Raw genomic sequence first — 27,827 nt, forward strand, 5'->3', positions numbered from 1 at the left:
AATACCCTTGTTTGGTAATGATTATTTCTCCTTCTGATTGGTCATCATTTTATACCCAGTAACCGGTATCCCGATGTCCTTTCTTTTTTGGTCGATTTATCCTTCATTAACCCAGTAACCGGTTGTGGATAATCTTCCATGCGAGTATGTTCTCTATGTTATGACGGTAATAGATGATATATCTCATGTGCTCTTCAGTTGAAGACTTTGTTCTTCCCTAGTCGAGTAAGATTCGTATTTCCTTGCGGAGTCGAATGCCTATCCTGTAAGTCGAGTTTGCTTCTTCAGCCCTCCCTTCGGATGATGGGTGTCTTGGATATGTTTCCAATTCACGCTTGGTTGGACACCTATTATATGCCCAGTAACCGGTATCCCAGGTGTTCCTTCCTTATGCTCCCTATTATGACTTTTTGTCCCCTGTGGAGTCAGATTTTTCCCTGAGCATGTTGTCCTCTCATCCAGTAACCGGTGTTTTGATAACATGTCTCACTTTGAGTTTATTACCCAGTAGCTGGTAATATCTCGTCTTTCCTTCCTCAGCTGGGTCCTTTATGGACATTCCCGTCTGAGTCCGGATTTCTATCCAATGTATCCTTTGCAGACAGTTTTGCGGTATTGGCATATTCCCCAATACATGCATCGTTGCGTCAGCTCGAGTCTTTCCATCGGCTTATTTTCGTGAAATTCTTTCGTGTCTCCCAACAAGTTTTCAAGTCGTGGCCTCCTCACGCATTTTTACCTTTATTTCTCAAGAGTCTCTATCTCCCTAGTGAGTGTGTTACTCCTATGGATTTTCAGTTTCTCCCGATTTCTTTTCCTTTGTGGCAATTATTCACCGTGAAGATTTTATTATTGCATGCATACATTTGCGTCATGAGGTCTCTTAGGGACCAAAATTCGTCTCTTTGTTATCATTTAAGCCCATTCTACCTCGTCGAGATGAAGATTTAAACCTTCATATCTCCGGCTAGAATGACCTTAAATAGGGGCATCTGTAAGACCCTAATTTTGACCCTAAGATCCCTCATGGCATCATATCATTGCTCAGTGCACTGCCTCAAGGATCATAGCATGTTTGGCTCCTTAACTCTAGGGTTAGGACTTGTGTGAGTGGTTTGAGACCACCAAGCATGCTTGTAATATATATTATTGATTTTATTATTTTTTTTGCTAACCAAAATCACAAAAATATATCACTAACTCTTTTTGTTTTGAAGCTCAAGTGATCATGTGCTCCAATGCTCATAGGAGGCTCCTAAGCCCAATGAAATGGCCAGATGAAGATGAGGAAAAGCATTAAAATGGTCCACAAATGTCCTAATCATCATATATGTCTCCCAAGTATATCAATTTGCCAATTTGATCAAGATAACCCAAAGGGCTTGGGTATTGTTTCCCAAGGAAACCCTAATTCAACTATGCCTTGACTGTGCCTTGCTCATGAAGCAACCTCAACCTATGATCAAATTTAATCAAGGGAAGTTCTTTCATTCATTATTTTATTCATATGTGAGCCTATTTGAGTATCCTCAATCATTTATTCATCAATATTGGAAGTTTGGCCTTGAAAAGTTGACCACTCGAGTCATCTGACTAAACTGAGGTCTACTGAGGTATAACTTGTGATGTGTTTGTCAAATGAATATGACCCTAAGAGAAAACATGTTCTTAGGAACCATATGAACAAGTTTCATGTACATCAAAAATCCATTTAAAACTTGGAAGGTCATCATTCATTTTAAAACATTATAGGTCATTTTGACTGAAACCCTAATTTTGGGTCAACTTCCCAAGGACATAACTTCCTTAATTGTTATGATTTTGAGGTGAGACCAAATGAATTAGAAAGCTTAAGATGTCTACCTAAAATTTTATGTTTGACAAAATTTCATAATCCTAAAATAAATACATTTGATAATACAAAACAATATAGGTCACATTGGACCTAAGTCATTGAATTCGAAAAAGTACCTAACTTCAAATGCTCATAACGTTTTCATGGAAAATCCTGATGATGCAAAATTTGAGTCTAAATTGATCAAATTGAAAATATAAACAAATTTTATGTTGGAGGTTTTTCCATTTGAAGCTTGCATCATGCAAACAGAGGGGCTTTAATAGGCTTGCTTTTGGTGAAAATTTTCAAAGGGTGACTTAAACATGTTTTGTACCCAAACTTTCACAGCCAGTTTTCATTAATTTCAAAATGCCAAATGAAGTTTTTCCCAACGTGACTCTTGTTCCTTATTTCAAGGGCTCTCCAACCATTACTCACATTACTTTTTTGGACTTTCCATATGGAAGTTTCGAAGAGCTCTTCTTTTATGTTCATTTTGACATTTCATGGTGAAACTTAAAGTGCAAGCTGATTACATCACATGTACACGTCCATTTCCATTTCAAATGAGTTCAGCTTGGTTTTGCACCCATCATTGGGCCTCACATGTGCCTGTACATGCCCATGCACCAAATTTCAAATTGCCTTGCACACGAAGGAATCATGCTGCACAACCCTCTTCAGCTATAAATAAAGCTTCATTCTCACTCATTTTGGAACCCTTTGGAGACCTGAAATGTTGTAGCACTGAAATCCCAACCATTACCAAAGGCATTTCCAGATTTTCCTCTCATTTTCAAGCTTGAAATTCAACATCATTAGTTGATTTTCAAAGCTCAATTCCTTAACCTCTCATCTCCATTACATATCCAGAGCAAAAAGGAATCAAGATCTTGAAGAATTTGTGGCCTTAAGAGCTCCAATTCAGAGGTAGAACTTCAAACTTTTTAGATCTAGATCTTGCAATTCAATGTAGTTTTCTCTTGTTTGTGTGGTTTTCTGAAGTCCTCACACTTGAGGCAAGCCATGGTGGTTTCAATTTTCCATTTCGTGCACTTTCAGTTTGAAAACCATGATCTTCCACTTCACATTTCTCTCAAAATAGGAAGAGTGAGGAAGATCCATGGATATAGTGGTGATGTACATCACCTGAGTTTCAATTTGATGTCCTTGTTTTTCCTTTTCGTTACAAAATTTTTCTCTTCAAGTGGTGGCCGAAATCTGGTATCTCACCGGAGAAGATGGTGGTTCCACCACCATCACCATGTGTGCACTTTCCTGACCATTGGATTGACATGCCACGTTATAATCCTGACCATTCCTTATGTTTACTTGTTTTAAATCAATGTGTCGCGCGTTTGACTCAAGTGTACCATGCGCCCTTGCATCTGATCCATCAATCCATGCCACGCCATTTAATGAAGTTGATCCTGTGGCGCTGGATTTTTCATTATTTCTATTTTCATTTTCATTTCAGTTAATTCCTTTTATTTTAAAAAAATCATAAAAAATTTATTTGAAGTCACAAAAATATGAGACCAATTCCAAAATTTTTCTTGAAAAATCTAATTTCATATTTTGATTTTTAAATATTTTTGTGACTCCATTTAATATTTTTTGTGAATTATTTGGTTTTTAATAGTCTTAATTCATTTAACAATACTTTCTGATATTTGAAAAATCCAAAAATATTTTCTTAACACATATGGATCATGATAAGTCAATGAAAAATAGTCTTATCAATTTCTTATTTGATTTGAGATTTATTTGAGATTTTAGTTCATATTGTGTTACTTTTTAGTGTTTTTAATTGTTTTTAAATACTTTCTGATTTCCAAAATTGTTGAGAAAATTAGTCAAAGTTAATTTGACCATGTTAGACCTATGAGAATTTAATTTAACTTGTTGAAGTTGATTTCAATTGAATTTGAGGTTTGACCTTATTTGAATATTTTTATTTTGCATTTTATTTTAATTCAAAAAATACCAAAAAATTATGGTTGACTTGTTGACTTGTAATCTTAATTTCTTTTCTGTTTGGCGTTGATTGATGATGACTTGGTTCACATTTGATCAATTGAAGTTGATACTTGTATTCTCTTTTCCTCCCTTTCATCTTCATCCCATTATTTTCATCATTTGGCCAATGAGTTAATGTCTTATGGTTGGTCTTGACAAATGAGAAGTTTAATCTTCTTTGATCCAAACCAAACTCAACTTGATCTATGATCAAGTGAGTTGTTTTGTGTCCAAGATAGGTCGCTTCTTGGTCAAGCAAATAACCTAAAGTCCATACAAGGCCCTCCCCCTTTTGTTTTGGCATGGCAAGTTTGTGGAGCTTGGCTTACTAGTCATGATCTTTAACTTGTGTTTATTTGCCTATAGTTTTATTGACCGGCCTCAGATAGGTGTGACTACTACATTAGTCCACTTACGATTGCTTAACATAGCGCTACATTGTCTTATGAAAAACTAACATAACCATACTAATTACTAACTTTAATTTGAGCATTTAATTTCTTGCCCTTTACTTTTAATGCCTTTTATTTCTTGCTCATTACTCATATTGTTTTTCCCTTTGCTCACTTGAGCACATATTTTATGTTTATGTCATTTTTCTTTTGCTCATTTGAGCCCATTATTGTATATAAATATATTGTTATCTTGTGTTTGCTTTGTCTTTGTTTTTTGTGAACCAAATGCAAAAGGAGAAAGGACTTAGAATTAGGAATTACCTAAGCTTAAAGGAGTTCAAGAGCAACTAGGCCTCATGCCTTTAGAGTGCTAAAATTGTTGAAGAGTAACTAGGCCTCATTCCTTTAGAATGCTAAATTTCAAAGATTGATCTTAAAGGACTTCTCATCTAAACTTACTCTTTGTCCATTCCTCTTATTGTGTGGTGAACTTTTTGATGTTTGTTCTTGTGTGATAGGCATTCCATCTTGAGATAGTTAAAAGAGGACCATTGTCATGAATAACCATGTTAAGAGAGACAAGCCAAATGGAGATCCTAGGAGCTTGAATCTAAATTGTGTGATTGCTTGTTTGTGTGCTAAGTCCAAAGGAAAGGAGCATCTTGAGTCATCTCTATGACTTCAAGAAAAGGAACTCCAATGGTTTATCTTTTTCCTCTTATCTTTGTATGCTTTAGGACTAGCCCTTCTCTTCTTCTCCTCACTCCAACCCAAGCCAAAAATCATTTTCAAAACTTTGACTTTGTTTTCAAATTATAAACCTAGGCCTCATACCTTTGACTTTTCAAAAATCATTTTTCCATTTAACACTCATTGTGAATGAATCTTATTTCAACTTTGACTTCCTTTTGTAAAAAAATCAAAATTGTAAATATAACTCACTTCAAATTGTTTTTGTGGTTCCAATGGCCACCTTTGTTAAAACCTTTTCATAAAACATTAGTCATAGGTTTGAGTTATCATAGTGGTTGATGTGAATCTCACCTTATCCTTAGTGATTGGGTTATAAGTCTTCCATACTTATTATAGGGTTAACCCCTCACTAGTATGTTGAAGCCTTTCTCACATAGTGGATTGTTGGTTTAGGTTGAGTTTTCTCCCGTTGATAACAAAAGACCTTAAGGCTTTTGAACAAATCAATTCACCAATCTTTGAGATTTTTACCCCGAACTATGAGGTTTTGATCCTCCTTTGTGATGGTACGTAGGCAATGGGTTCATCCATTCAAACAACAAAATTTGTATATATAATCTATTCTCTTCTCACCCCCTTCAATCTTTTGTTAGAATCTTTTCACAAATACCAACCTATAACACATTTGCAAAAAGGGTTCCCTTATAATACTAAGGATGTTTTGGGTGCGTAAAACCTTCCCATTTCATAACCAACCCCCTTACCCAGATCTTTGACATTTTTATTAGTTTTTGGTTTGATAAAACTTCTTACTTGGCTTTTGTTCGCTTTTTAGCCTTTCCTTTGGACAAATAAAAGTTCGGTGGCGACTCGAATTGTATGTTGACTTTTGGTTTAGTCAATAAACCTAAAGGTAACGAAAACCCCATTATAGGAAGCAGTTTCATCAAGAGAAAGGACAGTGAAACCAATGCAATTTCCAGTGGGTGGCAGAGAAGGCCTAAAGCAAGAAGAAATCCACCACCCCGTCAACATCACCATCATCAAGTGTCTTCAGTTATTCTGATATTTTCTAATTAGCAAACAACACCAATTCAACAACAACCACAACATCAACATCAACGTCAACAACAACAACCTCAACAAAGAACGAACACCTACAACAACAACAATATCAATAATAATCAGCATCAGCAGGATTTTGAGAGGAAGAAGGTCTCTTTCGACCCAATTACCATGTCGTATGCAGAGATGTATCCATCCTTGGTCCTCAAAAACCTGATTCAACCGAGGAACCCACCGCAGATCCTAGAACCACTTCCCTGATGGTATAAACCTGAGATTCGTTGTGCTTTTCAGCAAGGTGCACCTGGGCATGACATTGAAAATTGTTATCCATTGAAATATGAGGTCCAAAAGCTCATGAAGAGTGGTATGGTGTCCTTTGAGGACCGCGAGTTGAATGTGAAAGCTAATTCTTTGCCTGCTCATGGGAACTCTTCAGTGAATATGGTGGACGGCTGTCCTGGTGAGTACAAAGTTTTTGATGTGCGTTTTATCCGTGGAGCCTTGGTGCAGATACACATGGACATCTGTATGGTGAGTGACTGTGAAGATGACCATGATGGTTGTGTTATTTGTAGCATGAACCCAAGAGGGTGTGTTGTGGTGAAAAGGGACATCCGACGTCTGATGGATGAAGGCATGTGATAACACTGAAATTTACCGCATTTTTTACTCCGATTTCACATGCATTCTAGTTGTTTTATTGTTATTTTGTTGTGTTATTGCTATATTTTCCTTTGTTTTTAGGTTTTTACTTTAATCGGAGCCCCGATCGAGAAAAGGAGTGAAAAAGAGCTAAAAACCCTAAAATTCAGCATTTTGTACTTGTGGCTTACCCCATGGCTGGCGCCATAGACCCTGCCATGACGTGTCCAAGCTCAACCTCCCTCAACTGCCACGTTTCCCACTACTTCCACTAAGGCGCCTCAGATTGGCCTTGTGGCGAGCGCCATGGCCTTGTGGCGGGCGCCACAAGAGGAAAAGTTTTCCCTCCCATTTTCAAGTTGAAGGGCATCCTTGTCATTTCCATCTTTTTACTTGCTTATAAATAGAAACTCGAAATCACTTTTATAATCATCCAAACTTAGAACAGAGGCAAACTCAGAGCAACTTTGTTTCACTTAGGCATATATTCAGCATTATAAAGTGGTAATCGCTTCGCATTGGAGTGTTATCACAATTGTGTAATTGAGTCTGTGATAGAGTTTGTAATCGAGTTTGGAGCACTTTGGAAGGAAGTTAATCCTGCCGTCATTTTCATTTCCGCTTTGCAATTTATTCAACCCTCCGATTGGAGCAGGTTTTTATTACTTGTCTTTATGTTATTTATTTTCCCGCACTCGCTTTACTTTTATTTATTTTCCTCGCACTCGCTTTACTTTTATTTATTTCCTCGCACTCGCTTTAAATTATTTATTTCCTTGCACTCGTTTTAATCTATTTATTTTCCGCACTCGCTTTAAATTATTTATTTCGTCGCACTCGCTTTAAATTATTTATTTTCCGCACTCGCACTACTTTTATTTACTTTCCGCACTCGCACTACTTTTCTTTATTTTAATGCACTTTTACTTTACCATGTCTAACTAAATTTATAAGGTTAGAATGTAAGGATCGTAATTGAACCGATAATCCGTACAATTGTTCGTAGAAACACTTAAGAGCTATTTTAACTTTCAACTTAAGTTTTCCCGCACTTCCATTCCGTTGGGTAAGATCGAAAGCCGTCCAACGTCTTTTTAAACTTAATTGTTTTTAACTATTTCCAAAACAGCGAAAGCGCTTTGTTTAGTTCATTAGGAGTTTTTAACTTAAGAAGAAAAGAGATTTTAAAACTATTTTCGGACGCGTTTATAAGTTTAGAGTCTGGTTCGTGAGAACCTCTTTTGGTTAAGAAATCCAGGTTATAATACTTTTCAACTTAGTCAAGATACTATATTTCTTAAAAATAGGTTTACTACTCTAACGTAATGCGCGCCTTTTTATAAGTGAGAATAAGAGGGTTTGATTAGGGAGTACAACTCGGTTCTGAATATGCGAAAGCGACAGTTCTTGTTAAATTAGTTCTTTTCAAAGTAGGAAACACTGCCCATAAGTAGCTCTATTAGCAAGTACTTGGATTATTAATTAATTACGTGAATTACATTCGACCCTGTCTTTATTAATTAATCCTTATTCAACACTTTACTTTTCATTGCACACTCCAAAAAAACTTATTTTGATTGCCTTTGATAAACACCATAACAATAGATAATGATAGATTGACACTTGGTCTCTGTGGATTCGACAATCTTTTATATTACTCTGACGCGTTCGTATACTTGCGAAACACCGCATCAAGTTTTTGGCGCCGTTGCCGGGGACCAATTTCGTCAAATTTCATTTCCCTGTTGTTATATCGTTTAGAGTTAGGCTATTTCCCTCCGGTCAATGCGAAGAACTCGCAGCACCAGAAGTTTAAGCTTAGTATATCCTCTGGCGGAACCTGAACGTTACGCTCGCGCACGTTTATTCTTTCATAGAATTAAGAGAGCTATGACCGAAGATCAAAACCAAAGACCTCTTAAGGATTTCGCTCAACCATCAAATGAAGAACCTAATTTTAGTATAGTAAACCCAACAATCCCAACTAATAATTTTGAACTTAAACCGTCCCTGTTGCAACTAGTGTAACATAGACAATTCGCAAGTCTTGCTACTGAGAACCCAAACCAACATTTAAAAATATTTCTTCAATTAGCAGACACTTTTAAAACCAATGGAGCTTCTCCTGAGGCAATACGTTTAAGATTATTCCCTTTTTCCCTCAGAGATAAAGCCCTATTATGGTTAGATTCCCTTCCACCCAATTCCATTATGACTTGGGATAACCTTAGAAGAGTATTTCTTGCTAGATATTTTCCCCCGAGTAAGACCGCCGTTCTTCGAAACCATATAACTAGATTTATCCAAAACCAAGGAGAATCGTTGTTCGAAGCTTGGGAGAGATATAAAGAGTTGTTACGAGCATGCCCACATCATGGATTAGAAAATTGGTTAATCATTCAAACTTTCTATAATGGACTTCACTATAACACAAAGATGACCATCGACGCTGCCGCAGGCGGTGCGCTGATGAACAAACCTTATCCTGAAGCTAGTGCCCTCATAGAAGATATGGCTCAAAACCATCAATCACGGGGAGTCGGACGAGCGACAATTGAGAAGAAGGAAGCCCAAGGAGGAGTGCATGAACTAAGCTCTATAGACATGATGCAAGATAAAATGGACGCATTAGCCCTCAAAGTCGAGCATATGTGCATAAACCTGAATACTGTAGCCGCAGTTTCGTCGGATTGTGAGATATGTGGAACCAAAGGACACCAATCTGTAGAATGTAGTCTATTAAACGAAACCCACTCTGAGCAAGTGAACTACACCCAAGGGAACCCATACTCGAATACCTATAACCCTGGATGGAGGAATCACCCGAACTTCTCCTATAAAAACAATAACCCTATTCAAAATAATGCACCTCCGAGACCTAGTTATCAAGCCCCTAGATCAAATCAACCTATGCAACCTGTACCACCAAAACCGAGCCTTGAGAAAATTATGGAAAATTTTATCACCGCTCAAACCCAACAAAACAAGGAGTTCATGAACCAAAACATTCATGTTAACGAATTGATTACTCAGTTAGGAACCAAGTTTGACCAAATAGTTACTCATACCAAGATGCTTGAAACCGAGATCTCTCAGGTAGCTTTAAACCAAGCCCCTCAGACTACACCTGGAGGACAATTCCCTAGACAACCTCAACAAAATCCGAGAGGACAAGCCAATGCCATTACCCTACAAAGTGGGAACGCTTATGATGAGCAACCAAACCCTAGATTGAGTGAACCCGAAACTTCTAAGGAATGTACCAAACCCACGGACAAAGTAAAGGAACCAGAGGAACCTGAAAACCAGGAAGGTCGAGAAAAAGGAGAAGAACCTAAAGATAAAACTTACGTACCACCCCCTCCATATAAACCACCTATACCATATCCGCAAAGACTCAAACAAACCCAGATCAATAAACAGTATCAAAAATTTATCAAAGTTATAGAAAAACATCATGTAGAAATCCCTTTCATAGAAGCCATCAACCAAATACCTTCTTATGCAAAGTTTCTCAAAGACATCCTTACCAACAAACGTAGACTTGATGATCCGAAGCCTTTGGAATGTAATGCTATTTCCAAGAACAAATTAGCGAAGAAAGATAAAGATCCTGGAAATGTCTCAATTCCTTGCTATTTGGGTAATCATGTCATCGAAAAAGCTTTTCTAGACTTAGGAGCTAGTGTGAGCCTAATTCCTTTAGCAGTTTGTGAGAGGTTAAACTTAGGAGAATTACAGCCCACTAAGATGTCACTTCAGTTAGCCGATAGATATGTTAAATATCCGATAGGCATTTTAGAAGATGCTCCTATTAGGATAGGTCAATTGTTTATCCCTACTTATTTTGTTGTCATGGACATCAAAGAGGACAATGATATACCAATCCTTCTAGGTAGACCATTCTTATCGACCGCAGGAGCCATAATAGATGTCAAGAAAGGAAAGTTGACATTTGAGGTAGGTGACGAGAAAATAGAATTTATACTTTCGAAATTTCTTATGGCACCTGTGATGGGAGACGCGTGTTATGCCTTAGATATCATTGATGAATGTGTTAGAGAATTAGAACAAGAAGGAATTATAAAAACAATTAAGTTACCATCAACTCTCATAAGGGAAGATGATGACTTTAAGAAACCCTACATCGATGATAACCTTCACGAATGTTTATCCCTTACTCCAGATCCTATGCCATGCCCTAAGAAACCAACCTTAGAACTTAAGGAAATGCCTAAGAACCTGAGATATGAATTCCTCGATGAAAAGATGAACCATCAAGTTATAGTTAGTGCTACCTTGAGCCAAGAGGAAAGGAACCAACTTTTAGACGTTTTACGAAGATATCCCTCAGCCTTAGGATATAATATCTCTGACCTGAAAGGTATAAGCCCATCCGTATGCATGCATCGGATTTCGCTGGAAGAAGATTCAAAACCCTCAAGGGAACATCAGAGAAGAATAAACCCTATAATGAGTGATGTTGTTAAAAAGGAAGTTCTTAAGTTACTTGAGGCAGGTATAATCTACCAGATCTCGGATAGTAAGTGGGTGAGCCCTGTGCATGTAGTACCTAAAAAGGGAGGCATCACAGTCGTTCAAAATGATAAAGGCGAACATGTAGCAAAACATTTAGAAGGAGGATGGAGGATGTGTATAGATTATAGAAAATTAAATAAAGCAACTAGGAAGGATCATTTCCCTTTACCATTTATAGACCAAATGTTGGAGCATCTAGCCAGACACTCCTACTTCTGTTATCTAGATGGATACTCTGGATTCTTCCAAATACCTATCCACCCCGAAGATCAAGAAAAAACTACCTTTACATGCCCTTATGGAACTTTTGCCTACAGACGAATGCCATTCGGCCTCTGTAGTGCCCCAGCTACTTTCCAATGCTGCATGATGTCAATCTTTGCAGATTACCTTGATGGTATCATGGAAGTGTTTATGGATGATTTCTCGGTTTGCGGATTTGATTTCCACAATTGTCTTGCTAACCTTGAGAAAATCCTGGAGAGATGCGTGGAGGTGAACCTCGTGCTAAACTGGGAAAAGTGTCATTTCATGGTAACCGAAGGAATAGTTTTAGGACATATAGTTTCTGAAAAAGGTATAGAGGTAGATAAAGCTAAAATAGAAGTTATAGAAAACCTAAAACCACCAAAAACCATCAGAGAAGTACAAAGCTTTCTTGGACACGCTGGATTCTACCGGCGTTTTATTAAGGACTTCTCTAAAATAACCAAACCTTTAACTGGACTTTTAATGAAAGATGCTGAATTCATTTTTGATGAAAAATGTAATGACGCATTTAATCTTTTAAAGCAAGCGTTAATCTCAGCACCCATTATAAAACCACCTGATTGGTCAGAACCTTTTGAGATAATGTGCGATGCTAGTGATTATGCAGTTGGAGTCGTTCTAGGACAAAGGAAAGATAAAAAATTACATGCCATTTATTATGCCAGTAGAACTCTAGATGCTGCCCAACTTAACTATGCCACAACTGAAGAAGAATTACTCGCTGTAGTTTTCGCTATAGACAAATTTAGATCTTATCTAGTAGGAGCAAAAATTATAATTTACACTGATCATGCTGCCATTTGTTACCTCTTAAGTAAAAAAGATGCCAAGCCCAGGTTACTCCGATGGATTCTATTACTAAAAGAGTTTGATTTAGACATAAGAGATAAAAAAGGCACTGAAAATGTAGTAGCCGATCACCTTTTTAGGCTAGAACATCTAAAACCTGAACTAGTACCCATAAATGATGATTTCGCCTATGATAGACTGATAGCTAGAGTAGAAACCATTGAAGATGATAACCTAAGCCCTCATGAGCATCCCCAAAATTCCATAGCAATAAGTAACGTACCTTGGTATGCAGACTTCGTTAAGTACCTAGCTGTTGATATAGTACCCCCTGATCTTGACTACCACCGCAAGAAGAAATTCTTCCACGATGTGAGAAACTTCTATTGGGACGAACCTCTCCTTTTCAAAAGGGGTAAAGATGGCATTTTTTGCCGTTGCGTTCCAGAAGAAGAGGTAAATAGTATTATCGAGCATTGTCATTCTGCACCGTATGGTGGACATGCGAGCACCTCTAAGACATATGCCAACATTCTTCAAGCTGGCCTATTCTGGCCTACCATGTGGCGTGATGTCTATGCTTGGATTGTCAAATGTGATAGATGCCAATGCACTGGAAACATTTCAAGGCGTGATGAAATGCCTCTAAGAAGCATTCAGGAAGTAGAACTCTTCGACGTATGGGGTATAGATTTCATGGGACCTTTCCCACCATCCTTAGGAAACAGGTATATCTTAGTAGCTGTAGACTATGTGTCTAAGTGGATTGAAGCTATAGCTGCACCCACAAACGACACTAGGGTAGTAATTAAACTATTTAAAAACTATATATTGCCTAGATTTGGAACACCACGTTTAGTCATAAGCATTGGAGGATCACACTTTATATCGAGAATATTTGACAAACTTTTAAGAAAATATGGAGTTAGGCATAGAGTAGCAACACCATACCACCCATAGACTAATGGCCAAGTAGAAGTGTCCAATAGGGAGATAAAATAAATCCTAGAGAAAGTTGTTTCTATTTCTAGGAGAGACTGGTCTCAGAAGCTTCAAGAAGCATTATGGGCCTATAGAACCGCTTTCAAAACCCCTATAGGAACTACTCCTTACCAACTAGTCTATGTAAAATCATGTCACTTACCTTTCGAATTAGAGCATAAGGCCTATTGGGCTATTAAAACTTTGAATTTAGACTACCTAGCCGCTGGAGAAAAGCGTACCCTAGACATTCATAAATTAGAAGAACTTAGGCAATCGGCCTATGAGAATGCAAAAATATACAAAGAAAGAACAAAAGCCTATCACGACAAAAGAATAGTAAAGAAAAACTTCAATATAGGCGATCATGTTCTCCTTTTCAACTCTAGGTTACGACTCTTCCCGGGAAAGCTACGTTCAAGATGAACTGTGTAGCGGTGTATTCATCACTTTATGATTTATTGACTAAATCAAAAGCAAAGAATACAAAGATAGAGTCGCCACCGCACTTTTATTTATCCAAAGGAATGGCTAAAAAGCGAACAAAAGCCTAAGAAGTTTTACACATAGAAAACTAATGAAAGGTCAGAGATCTGGGTAAGGGGGTAATTATGCAAAGGGAAGGTGTTAGGCACCCAATGCATCCTAGGTACTCCTAGGGAACCCTTTTCACAAATTGTTGCAAAAGATATTGTTTATGAAAATATTTATTGTGCAAGTATTGATTGGGAGGATGAGAAAAGAATATACAATTTTTATTATTTTTGTGTTTGGATGGATAACCATTGCCTACGTACCTTTACAGGATCAAAACCTCGTAGTTCGGCTAAAAGATTTCCAAAAATATGAGTGGTTTGATTTTAAACAAAAGCCCTAAGGTCTTTCGTTATCCACGGGAGAAAACTCAACCTATACAACCACACTTCCACCACGTGAGAAAAGCTTCAACTTGCTAGTGAGGGGTTAACCCTATAATAAGAAATGAAGTCTTACAATTCAATCACTAAGGACAAAAGGTGAGATTCACATCAACCACTAAGATAACTAAGATCTATGGCTAATGTATGAAAACATGATTAAGAAGTGGACAAAGGCCACAAAACAATTGAATGAGTGGAATTAACCAATTATGAGTATTTACAAAATATGGTCAAAGTATGATTAGAATTCAATTCAGAAGAAGTATTATGAAAATGAAGTTTGGAAATCAAAGGCTTAAGGCCTAGGTTTCTAGTTTGAAAAGAAATGAAAATGTTTGCACAATATTTTTCTAGTTTGGGTTAACATGCAAATGGAGGTTTAGAAACAAAAAGGGTGGGAGGTTAAGGGATGCAAAACTTCTTAGGTGTTCACCTCTTGAGATCATATGCAGATGATCCAAGTGATTCCTTTGGAATAGGCAACAAGTAAATAACAAATAAACAACACAAATGGATACCAGATGCCAATCAATGGACTTACACCAATCTCACAAAGCCAAAATGGATACCAGATGCCAATCAATGGACTTACACTAGTCTCACAAAACAAAGATGGATACCAGATGCCAATCAATGGACTTATACTAATCTCCAAGGAATGATCATAGGAAACAAACGCCAATAGCTGGACTTACAATTGACTCCTCACAAGAAACAAATAACAAATGCAATAAGCAAAAGGAAACAAGTTGCCTATAAGTGGTCTTACACTCGACTCCAAGGAATTGGAATGCCAATCAATGGTCTTAGTCCCAACTCCTACCAGATCATAGGAAACAACTGCCAATAAATGGACATACAATTGACTCCTCAATGGACAAAACAAAATGTCCCAAAGTATGAACAATGATCATGAAATGATATACAATTAGTACTAAAAAATGAAAGCAATGCACAAAGGCACACACAAATTATTATGCACATATGGACAAACAAGCAAACAAACAGTCAATTATCACACACTATACACAATCAATAGGCTCAAGCAAGGTTAGGCTTAAGTCAAGGGGTCATATCAACCTTGACAAACAAGCCAACTGGAAATGGGTGTTTTGAGCTCTTAACCCTAACATTGAGAGTTAGGGTGAAGCAGATGAAATGGAGACGAGGGTTATGCCTCATAGCTCTTATCCCTGGCCTGGGAGAGCTTTAAACAATAGAAAGTGTGGGAGTTCAGAATGAAGGAACTCTTCTCCACAAATGACTGACTCTATGGACAAGATTTTGGGTTCTTATTCACAATGCATCAACACATGGTGTGAGCAAAGTGAATGACACAACTGAATAGCAGGGAATGGATTGCACATCCCTTTTATCTACCAATTTTCTCTTAAGAGGACTTAACCTGCTTGGCACAAAATTAAACAAAAAAAAACAATGGCCTCTTAAGGAGGGCTTCAGACATGTGCCTGCCAAAGTAACATGACAGGTCTTCCAGACTACATGAAGATTAGGGATTATACCTAAGTGGTATGCCAACCATAATCAAAGCAAAGCAAAGTTCAAATGAACTTAAAGCAACTTAAGTACCTGTGGAAACAACTAAACAAATCAGTACAATACTCAGACAAACAGACAACAGTCAATAACAAACAAAAAATCCCAATGTACAAAATGTAAGCCATAAGGCAAACTCAAGTGAGTTATCCTCAACCTACAAAACAACAAATGTTAGCAATCAAAAGCAAATATCAACATTCAAGTGATGAAGCAACATTAACCATGGAGTTTGGATGCTTGAACCTGAAATTCAAAGCTCACATGTAAGTACCAACCACTAGGTCAAAGCCTACGGTCAAAGGTGAAGAAAAAATTCAAAACAAAAGCTGAAATTCAACACAATGCAACTTTAAACACATATTAACATGTCCTAAAAAGGACCACATCAAAATCATCAAGCAAAAGCATTTCATGTGCAAAGGAAGTCAAAGACAATTTCAAAGCTCATATTTGGACATTGAGAATGAAAATTCCAAATCAAAACAGAAATAATTCAAATAATTCTGGAAGAATTCATGAGCATTCAACACATCCAACATGATCAACATACAAAAAATCAGAAGCATCCAAGATCTATTGGCATGGAAATTAAATTGCACAAGTTGAACAATCAAATGTGTGACACAAATTGTCACACCATGCAAACACATGCATAAAATAGAAATGGTAAATGAGAAAAATACCAAACCAAGCCTAAAACATCCATCAATATGTCAAGAACACTCATGCAAAATTTCAAGCAATTTGGATTAAAATCAAGCATTTCATGATAAGATGAATGGAGCAAGGTCACAAATGTACACATGATCACATATTATAGCGCAATTTAAAATCCAGCCATGCACAACTTCAGCAATTATCGTCATAAAAAACTAGACATTCTAAGGAACAAGTAGCAAAAAACCAGGCATTTTTTGGATCATTTTTCAATTTTATATGCATTTTTAAAGTTGGAAAAAAAATGAAAAATCAAATGAAGCATAGTATGTGAAATATGGAGGGAAAACATAAAAATAATGAAGCAATTTGAATATTTGAGCACACCAAGGATCGAACCACGTTAACATTCAAATGAGCGCGCGCTGTACAACATGAAACACACCGTTTCATTAATGACTGGACTAACCAGTCAGCAATCAAGCGCTGCGTGGCAAAGTCAAAGCAATTGAGGCTAATGGATCAGCTAGCAAGGCAATGCGTGGACGAATGAGATGAAAGCCCTAGGGCCAACTCAGCAATAACCAGAGCGGTGGCAAAACGGACGCAAAGCCGTCGCTACTTCGTCTTCTCCATGAAGACGAAGGTGAACAATGTAGGCTCAAGAACAAATTCTCCAGAAATCCAAAACAAGTACATCATTATGAAGGTCTTTCCATGGTGATTACAGATCAAGCAATAGCTAAGCATAATTCATCATAACAAGAGAGAATCGAGCAAAAACAAATTGGAGCACAAAACTTTATTCACACATAACTCATTCAATAATGCATCATTTCACATGAAATTTTCACCAGAATCATCAGCAAGAAGAGATCTACAAGAATATGTGCATGAATTGCAAAATTAAGAGATTCGAAACTTGACCTCTTGAAGAGCAGATCCTTGAATTCGCACGATCCACAACTTGTAATGATCCAAATCCACTCTATAATGCTTGTGATGATGTTTGATGAAGAAAAGGAAGCTTGAAAACATGTAGATCTAGCTCAAAATAGAATTTCCATCTTCATCTTCATGAACTTGCTACACTTGATTCTTGCACGAATTCACCAATTCAAAGCTTGATCTGCATTCAACCAAAGCCAGAGAACAAGAATATGGAAAGAAATTGCAATGTTATTTGGAAAAAATTTGAATTATGAATGAGAGAAAATTTTGGAGGGAGAGAGAATTTGGATCTTGAAATGTGAAAAAATGATCAACCTCCTTCAAATTCTGTTAGATTAGAGTATTTATATGAAGTCCTAATCACCTTGCTAATCGATACTTAACTTGGTTAATTAAAATAAGGTGTTTTGCAAAAATTGAAAATTGCATGGTGCATGGACTAATCCCACGTGAACAGTACCATTCCCTTCATCAATTACACTTAAAATCATTTTTTAAACACATTGGCAATGGTAGAAAGTCCATACAATGCACCATTTTTGAATTTTGCAATTTCCCTCCAAAAAAGGCATGGATATGCAAGTGATCATGTGACAACATTTCATGCAATGTGGTGAATGTTTTGAAAACTTCATGTCATGAGAAGCAAAATGCAAAAAGAACCACCAAATTTGGAGTTATGAATCAAAAGATATGGCCATTTGAAGTTCCATGCACACTTGGCAATGATTGGATCATATATCCTCAACCATTCATCAGATGCTCATGATCTTGGACTTTTTGGAAATGGGAGAGAGAGATATTCAACTTTCATGTTGGACAAAATTTCATTTGAAGCTTATTTGATGTTGGAAAGTTGAGTTGAAGTTGGATCAAAAACTTGCCATTTTTGGAAAGTTGAAATTATAGGTCACTTTCCATTTTTGGAAACTTTTGACTTGACTTCCAATTCTTCAACCATGATCTTTGAAAGGATGAATAAGCATGATTTGGACATGAATGGGATGAAGAAACTCAATTTCCACACTCAAAACCCACAGTTGACTTTTCAGTTGACTGCATTGGTCCTTAGATGACCTGAAAATGTCCTGATGAATTTGGGGCCTTAACCACTTGGGAACTTGCTCCCAAATGATTCCATAGCTCACATAAGCTCAAAATAACGATCACATGATCCATATCTCAATGGAAACTTCATCTCTTGCACAAAGATTCACTTGAATTGCCTTGACTGGTTGATTGCTTAGGCTGCAAGTAACAAAGGTTAATGACATATTTTTGTGGAATTTGGTTAGTAATTAAAAGAAAAGCAATGATATACAAATGCAAGCCACGCTTGGTGATCAAGAACCACCCTCAAAGAGATATCCCACCCATAGGGAAGGAAGCAAGGTGTCTAATGATCCTTGAGGCTATGCAATGATATGCTATGATACCATGAGGGATCTTAGGGACAAAATTGGGGCTTTACAGACTGGTCCTTTTGAAGTATCCAAGATTCTGAGATCCGGAGCCGTAGAAATCAAGAATGAAACCTGTAGTCCATTCATTGTAAATGGACAAAGACTGAAGCGCTACGAAGGAGGAGACATTCCAGCATACTACTCAAGCCACACCCTGATTGATCCACCAGTCCCTACCACTACAGGTGTATAAATTCTAATCGTCAAGCTAATGACGTTAAACTAGCGTTGCGTGGGAGGCAACCCATGGTTTTTCTTTCATTTTACTTTTTCGCATTTATTTATTTTTATTTTTATTTTATTTTATCATATTTTGCATCGAGACTAAAAATTTGAATGGTTTGCATTTTCAGGATCACTTTCTTAGCTTTTACAGGATGCAGGATTTCGATGATATGCACGTGGCCTATAGAGATAATTCCAGAGAGAGCGCTACATCGCTCTGTATCAGCGCCCTGTGGCACCCACACGTTATCCTAATCAGCACTGTATGGAGGCACTGGGCATTGAGCCGAGTATCCGATTCCTTAGCCACCAACTTCACTGGGACGAGTTTGCTGATGACTTGAGTAACACCTACAGGAACCTGACATTGGAGTTCCTGAGTCATTCAACTATGACCCATACTCTGGACCAGATGGGTATGCTTCTTTCAGGCTCTTTGGAGTTGAGTACTCTTTCAGCCAGAAAGAGTTCGGCGACCTATTAGGCTTCCAGACCACTCCTGATGCTATCCCGGAGACACCTATGGGATATTTTCTGGGTAAGGAGGTTGAGAAGTTTTAGAGTGATATATCAGGTGGCGGAAGCCAGGATCCATCTACGCAGCTATCTCATGTTATACATAACCCTGCCTTTAGATACTTTCAAATGATATTGGCACATTCCTTCTTGGGAAGACCGGATGCAAAGACATTACTGAGTGAAGAGGAGATCTTCCTACTATTTTGTGCATCCTAGTCTCGCCCAGTAGCATGTGGGAACTTTTTGTTATATAGTCTCAGTGGTGTCTCCAGATCTACCGAAGAAGTCATCCATGTGGGCGGGATCATCACGCAGATTGCTGTCGCTTTAGGTCTATCTCGCAAGCTGTCACACCTCCGGATCTACTATGGGGACACTACCATGGACATCGACTTCTGCTTGACCAGAGGGTTGATGAGGAGAGCCTCTTTCCACCCATGTCAGTTCCGATTGTTGGTCGACAGCGAGGCTATCCATTATTTCACACTGCCAGATCCTATGATGACAAGTGTGCATGATCCAGCGAATTGGAGTTATGCTCTAGAGGGCTAGGGAGAGACTGTCGAGGAGCCGAGATCACCACCCATTGCTGAATACACGCCTACACCTCCTTCTCCTAGGATCACTGTTTTCTCTAATAATCTTTCATTCCAGACCCCCGACATCCGCACCCAGATTGCTGAGTGTCGTAGAGAGATCGCAGAGCTTAGACAGGAGGTGGCTGACCTCACTTTACAGATGGGAGTGTCTGATCTCACCCATGCTACTGAAGCCGACTGTTTATATCAGGAGATCGCAGAGCTCAGGCAGGAGGTAGCCATGCTCCGTGGATCCTCTCAGGAAGACGACATCCCTACCATATGATCTCACCATTTCATCTTATTTGATCTCTTTTTTATTTTTCTCGTATTTACATAACTCATTTTATATTATCGCATTTGGAATATTATATAAACTACGTCTATACATTGATATTTCTACTTTTATATATATATCTATATATATGTCTTATGTTTGGTTTATTTGCATTTTTTATTTTAGTTGTTTATTTATTTATTAGTCTAATATTTAATTTTTGTTTCATTTTTATTTTTATTTTTTACTTCTATAAAAATTATGCAAGCCAATGATACTAGGAAATCACAAGACAAATGTTATTCGGACCCCTCAAAGCCAAAAGACAAAGAGAAGCCCAAGCCAAAGGACCAAAATCCGGCCCAACCAGATTTTGCCTTGTGGCGCCCGCCATAGACCCTGTGGCGCCCGCCACAACGTCTGTAAAAGGTCGGGGCAAAACCCCTTTCTTCACCATTTTCACACCTTACAACCTTCCAAACCCATTTGTTCACCTTGCAAAAAGTCCTTGAACCCACAAAAAGCTCATACCTTTCTAATCACCACACCGTACAAATCATTTTTCCGATTTCCATTTTCATTTTCATCCGTCGGATTTCGTAAATATCCAACCTTTTCACATTCCACTTCATCTTCTTCGTCACTTTTCAAGAGCTACACAAATGGAGTTTAACGGATTCATTCTTCGAGGAGGGAAACCGGGGGATAGACAAAGAAAAATCACCGAATGATTGCAAAATCGGGAGATCCTCCCGACAAGGTATGTTGACGAAAACTGTCTCTACACTTTAGGTATCTTTCATAGCATATTTCATTTATTAGATAACTTAGGTTTGCATAATTTCTTTTCCAACAAAGAACCTACCTATGAGCAGTCGACAATTGAATTCTTGAGCTCCTTAATTTATATTGTCAATCCTAACACTGCTAGCATAGTTGGTGCTGTCAGATTTAGAATGTTTACTGTTGAATATGAATTCAATACCGACGAACTAGCCAGCTTGTTAGGAATCCCTCATGGGAACGGTGCTATTTGTGAGGCCCCTTTGGATTCGGAGTGGTCAGTTGAGGTATTTTCCTTCTGGGAGCGTTTATCAAACACTTCCATAAACTCTTTTGAAGGAGTTCTTGCCTCAACTATCCACAACCCGGCCATCAGAGTTTTTAGATATCTGTTGGCATGCCTTATTTTTGGCCGGGAGGATCCAAATAAGGTTAATGCTAGAGAGCTTCTATTTTTACAAGGAAGCCTCACAAATAGACAAATTAATTCGGTCCCGTTCATGCTTGCTCATATGACTTTAACTTTGAATAAAGCGGGACCGATTTCTTTTGGTGGATTGATTACATCTATTGCTCGGGCTCTTAACCTGAACAATGATATGGCTACCCTAGACCCCTTACCTCCTCGCACAATTAACCTAAAATTTCTGAGAGACATGAAATTATGCCGTTTGAGGAGAGAAGGAGGCTATATGCTTATGGTTCATGGTGTAGCCATCCCATATGTTGTTTTACCGTGCACTAGACGTACAGATGTACGAGATGAAAGGAATTGGACCTACGCTTTAGATGCCCCACCTGTTTTGGGTCCTCTTCCTCCTAACATTCCTGATGAGGCGGGACATGACATTGATGATGAATATGATCGGAGAGAGAGATCTCCCGTACCCCATATGTCCCCCCATCATCCTTCACCACCACACACCGCACCATCTTCTTCTTCTGCAGGTACCACTCCTGGCTTTTATATTACGGAGGAGATGTGGCGTGACCACATGGCTAGAGAGAAAAGGCGTGACAACCTACTCTCAACCATCCAACAACAGCTGGCGAATAACATGAGCTTCATGCAAGAGTCGCAGTGGAGGACAGACAGGTCCTATGACACTGTTCTACAGTCCCTGCAAACGATCACAGATACACAAGCCCGTCAGCAACACCACCACCGTCAGCATATTGCTCTCATAGAAAACACTCAGGGTACCATTTTAGGTAACCTTCGAGAGGTGAGGACCGCTCAGGATGCCTTGCAGGCGAGGATGGATCAGAGAGACCGTCGTCGTACCCGATCCCGTCGTCCACCTCAGGATGGCGAGGGCACTAGTGGTCAACAATAGGTTGTCAGGTAACTCTTCCCTTATCTTATTTCGAAACATTAGGGACAATGTTCGATTTAAGTGTGGGAGGAGACTCTATCGTCTTTTCTTTATTACCTTTCTCGTTTTTTCCTTTATCGCTTTTCTTTGCTGTTTTTAGATAGTTTATTTATTGTTATTTCCTTTTAGTTGTTTATTTTGCTTTTTAGTATAATGCATGAGTCTGACGAGTCACCAAATATAGTATATCTTTAGTACAATCCTACCTCCCCATACCTTTAGCCCCACCGAATTTTTTTTTGCAAAAGAAAATAGTGTTATTCCGAAAGTTTTCAGGTATTAAGGACATGTTTTGAGTAAGGATGCGGTGACTTGGGAGAACTTTGCGAAACATCAGTATTATTTTAGCACCATAGACTTCGTAAATATAGGAACCACTCTCGAAACCCCATATACCATGGCCTTAATCATCATTTCTGTATAAGTCCTCAGTAGTTTATCTCAGCAGTTAGCTCCGGCCTACGCATCCTCTACGTAGGGGACCGATGCAAATAAGTGAATGATCCAACAAAACAAAAAAATAAAAGAGAGCAAAAAGGCAACTCATGTATAGGTGACCCTCACAAAGTCATTTAAACCAAAGAATTGTAAAAATTTGCTACAAAAAGAAAAAGAAAAAGAAAAAACTTACCCACTGTTAGTTGGTTCAGAGGTATCTGGCACTGAACTCGGTAGGGCGGATTACGATCCGATCCCCCACAATTACAGTTGAGTCCAATAAAAGGGTTTACACATATTTATGTGCCAGAAACCCCATGCTCAGATCATAATCACTAACAGGCCACTCTACTACGAAGCATGTACGGATAACGGGCTTAATGTGATTGCGCCTGAATGAAAAGGACACAAAAAGAGATGAAGAGGCAGGCCTAGGTATTGTGGGATAATATGGGTTGGTTAATATAAGAATGAAGTCTATGTCCGTATTTGCGGATTGGTGTCATCATGATACCCTTAGTTCACTCAGTTAGTACCTATAACTGCATCCCGACTTGAACTTAGAATTTTTACCTGAAGCACTCCTTTGAACCAGTTTTTCTTTTATGAGCTTTTTAATATTTTGCTTGAGGACAAGCAAAGGTTTAAGTGTGGGAGAGTTTAATAACACTGAAATTTACCGTATTTTTGACTCCGATTTCACATGCATTCTAGTTTTTTTATTGTTATTTTGTTGTGTTATTGCTATGTTTTCCTTTGTTTTCAGGTTTTTACTTTAATCGGAGCCCCGATCGAGAAAAGGAGTGAAAAAGAGCTAAAAACCCTAAAATTCAGCATTTTGTACTTGTGGCTTACCCCATGGCTGGCGCCATAGACCCTGCCATGACGTGTCTAAGCTCAACCTCCCTCAATTGCCACATTTCCCACTACTTCCACTAAGGCGCCTCAGATTGGCCTTGTGGCGGGCGCCACAAGAGGAAAAGTTTTCCCTCCCTTTTTCAAGTTGAAGGGCATCCTTGTCATTTCCATCTTTTTACTTGCTTATAAATAGAAACTCGAAATCACTTTTATAATCATCCATACTTAGAACAGAGGCAAACTCAGAGCAACTTTGTTTCACTTAGGCATATATTCAGCATTATAAAGTGGTAATCGCTTCACATTGGAGTGTTATCACAATTGTGTAATTGAGTCTGTGATAGAGTCTGTAATCGAGTTTGGAGCACTTTGGAAGGAAGTTAATCCTGCCGTCATTTTCATTTCCGCTTTGCAATTTATTCAACCCTCCGATTGGAGCAGGTTTTTATTACTTGTCTTTATGTTATTTATTTTCCCGCACTCGCTTTACTTTTATTTATTTTCCTCGGACTCACTTTACTTTTATTTATTTCCTCGCACTCGCTTTAAATTATTTATTTCCTTGCACTCGCTTTAAATTATTTATTTTCCGCACTCGCTTTAAATTATTTATTTCGTCGCACTCGCTTTAAATTATTTATTTTCCGCACTCGCACTACTTTTATTTACTTTCCGCACTCGCACTACTTTTCTTTATTTTAATGCACTTTTACTTTACCATGTCTAACTAAATTTATAAGGTTAGAATGTAAGGATCGTAATTGAACCGATAATCCGTACAATTGTTCGTAGAAACACTTAAGGGCTATTTTAACTTTCAACTTAAGTTTTCCCGCACTTCAATTCCGTTGGGTAAGATCGAAAGCCGTCCAACGTCTTTTTAAACTTAATTGTTTTTAACTATTTCAAAAACAGCGAAAGCGCTTTGTTTAGTTCATTAGGAGTTTTTAACTTAAGAAGAAAAGAGATTTTAAAACTATTTTCGGACGCGTTTATAAGTTTAGAGTCTGGTTCGTGAGAACCTCTTTTGGTTAAGAAATCCAGGTTATAATACTTTTCAACTTAGCCAAGATACTATATTTCTTAAAAATAGGTTTACTACTCTAACGCAATGCGCGCCTTTTAATAAGTGACAATAAGAGAGTTTGATTAGGGAGTACAACTCGGTTCTGAATACGCGAAAGCGACAGTTCCTGTTAAATTAGTTCTTTTCAAAGTAGGAAACACTGCCCATAAGTAGCTCTATTAGCAAGTACTTGGATTATTAATTAATTACGTGAATTACATTCGACCCTGTCTTTATTAATTAATCTTTATTCAACACTTTACTTTTCATTGCACACTACAGAAACACCTATTTTGATTGCCTTTGATAAACACCAACAATAGATAACGATAGATTGACACTTGGTCTTTGTGGATTCGACAATCTTTTATATTACTCTGACGCGTTCGTATACTTGCGAAACACCGCATCAGCATGATCCAAATTTGTCAATCCCGTCATGTAGATGACGATGTCAATGTCATAGTGCCCGTTTACAAGCAACAAGAGCGGTTGGTAATTCAGTATGATAGCAGTAATAGCAAGAATGTCAGTCAAAGATCAGTATCGCATCCCGTATGCATCTGATAAGGTTATACCATACCAGTATAATGCTACAATGTTGAAGAATGGTCAAGAGGTCCCGTTACCTACGATCAGTTCAGTGGTGAGTATTTCTGATGTTACGAAGGTGACCCGCAGTGGTCGAGTGTTTGGGCCAGTTGTCCCAGGAAGTAAAGAGGAAATGGTTGTTGGTAAGAAGGTGGAGATACCTAATGTAGATCCAGTTGGCTGTTCAAAAGATAAGTCTGGTGAATCCAGCAACTTGAAAGCCAATTATGATGATGAGGTACTTCGACTGATCAAAAGGAATGAATTTAATGTGGTTGAGCAATTGCTCCAGACCCCTTCAAAGATTTCCTTGTTGTCTCCACTTTTGAATTCTGAAGCGCACAGAGAAGCACTACAAAGAGTTCTTGAACAAGCGTATGTAGAGCAAGATGTTATTGTGGATCAATTTAATCACATTATGGCTAACATCACTTCATGCAATAATTTGAGCTTTTGTGACGAAGAACTCCCTGAGGAGGGAAGAAATCATAACCTGGCTTTGCATATTTCAATGAACTGTAAGGAAGTTGCTTTGTCAAATGTGCTAGTTGACACCGGTTCGTCACTCAATGTGCTTCCGAAGTCAACATTGTCAAAGTTATCGTACCAAGGAGCTCCCATGAGGTATAATGGGGTAATTGTCAAAGCCTTCGATGGCTCGCGCAAAATGGTTATTGGAGAAGTGGACCTTCCAGTCAAGATAGGTCAGAGTGATTTTCATATTACTTTTCAAGTAATGGATATCCACCCGGCCTATAGCTGTTTATTGGGAAGGCCATGGATTCACGAGGCAGGGGCTGTTACCTCCACTCTGCACCAGAAGCTCAAAATGTTAAGAATGGAAAGCTAGTGATTGTAGGAGGAGAGAAGGTGATATTGGTTAGCCATCTGTCATCTTTCTCGTATGTGGAAGCGGAGGATGAGGTTGGAACTCCGTTCCAAGCCTTATCTATTGCTGCTGAGAAGAGAGTTGGGGCACCTATGTCCTCTCTGAAAGATGCTCAGTAGATTGTTGAAGAAGGTCCTGTTGATCAGTGGAGACGCATGGTAGAGGTCTCCGACAACAAAGGCAGAACTGGTTTAGGGTTCCAGAAGGGCTCGTCAGCTATTAGATCTGAAGAGATGCAACTTAGCTTTCGTAGAGGAGGGTTCATTCATGGCAATGAACAACACTTAGCTGCTGCGCTACAGGATAGTGAAGAGGAACACTTAGCTGCTTTTATATTCTAAAAAATCCTTCTCCTATGCCTAAGGGAGAAGTGAACATTGTTTGGGCATTTTAAATTGATCATTAATAAAATTAATTCTATTCATCCACATCTTTGATGTTTATTTTTACTTTTTTCTTTATTCTGAAAATGGTAATCACCAAAAAACATAAATAAATAATATAATTGTCCATCTGCAAAATATTTGGTCACAAATTCACTTCTCTAAAATCAAAATATCAAATCATTATGCAGGTTGGTTCCTAACCCCATTGAATACAATGATCCTATGTTGGTCCCTGTGTTTGACGCCGAGGAGGAAAGTGATATAGAAGTGAGTGAGGAATTGTCTCGTCTTCTTAAGCAAGATGAGATGATTATTCAACCATTTGAAGAGCAGATTGAGCTAGTCAACTTGGGTTCCGATGATAATGTGAAGGAAGTCAAGATTGGGTCTCGACTGTGTCCAGATGCTAAGAAGGGGTTGATTGATCTTCTTCGAGAGTATTCAGATGTGTTTTCTTGGTCCTATCAAGACATGCATGGGTTGGACTCTGAGATTGTGGAGCATAAATTACCGTTGAAGCCAGAATGCCCGCCAGTCAAGAAGAAGTTGAGAAGAACACATCCTGATATGGCAGTGAGGATCAAAGAGGAAGTTCAGAAGCAGATTAATGCGGGCTTCCTTGTGACTGCTAAGTATCCGCAATGGGTGGCCAATATTGTGCCTGTGCCGAAGAAAGATGGAAAAGTCCGCATGTGTGTCGACTATAGAGATTTGAATAAAGCCAGTCCGAAAGATGACTTCCCTCTGCCACACATTGATATGTTGGTAGACAATACTGCTAAATTCAAAGTCTTTTCGTTTATGGGTGGATTTTCCGGATATAATCAGATCAAGATGGCACCCGAAGATATGGAGAAGACCACATTCATTACACCCAGGGCTACATTCTGTTATAGAGTGATTCCTTTTGGGCTAAAGAATGCTGGTGCAACTTACCAGAGAGCAATGACTACTCTTTTTCATGATATGATGCATAAAGAGATTGAAGTTCATGTCGATGACATGATTGCTAAATAAATTGATTAAGAGGAACATGTTGAGCATTTGTTCAAGTTAT

General features: G+C 38.3%; 1 non-coding gene across 1 annotated transcript; it reads right to left on the reverse strand.

The window, feature by feature from the left end:
* Positions 1-8,928: 8,928 nt before the first annotated feature.
* LOC127077673 (small nucleolar RNA R71) lies at positions 8,929-9,035 on the reverse strand. Its single transcript, XR_007787458.1, has one exon. It is a non-coding gene; the product is annotated as a small nucleolar RNA R71 (small nucleolar RNA).
* Between the last annotated feature and the right edge of the window lie 18,792 nt (positions 9,036-27,827).

Source organism: Lathyrus oleraceus, chromosome 4 (assembly GCF_024323335.1).
Source record: "Lathyrus oleraceus cultivar Zhongwan6 chromosome 4, CAAS_Psat_ZW6_1.0, whole genome shotgun sequence".
NCBI classification, from domain to species: Eukaryota; Viridiplantae; Streptophyta; class Magnoliopsida; order Fabales; family Fabaceae; genus Lathyrus; species Lathyrus oleraceus.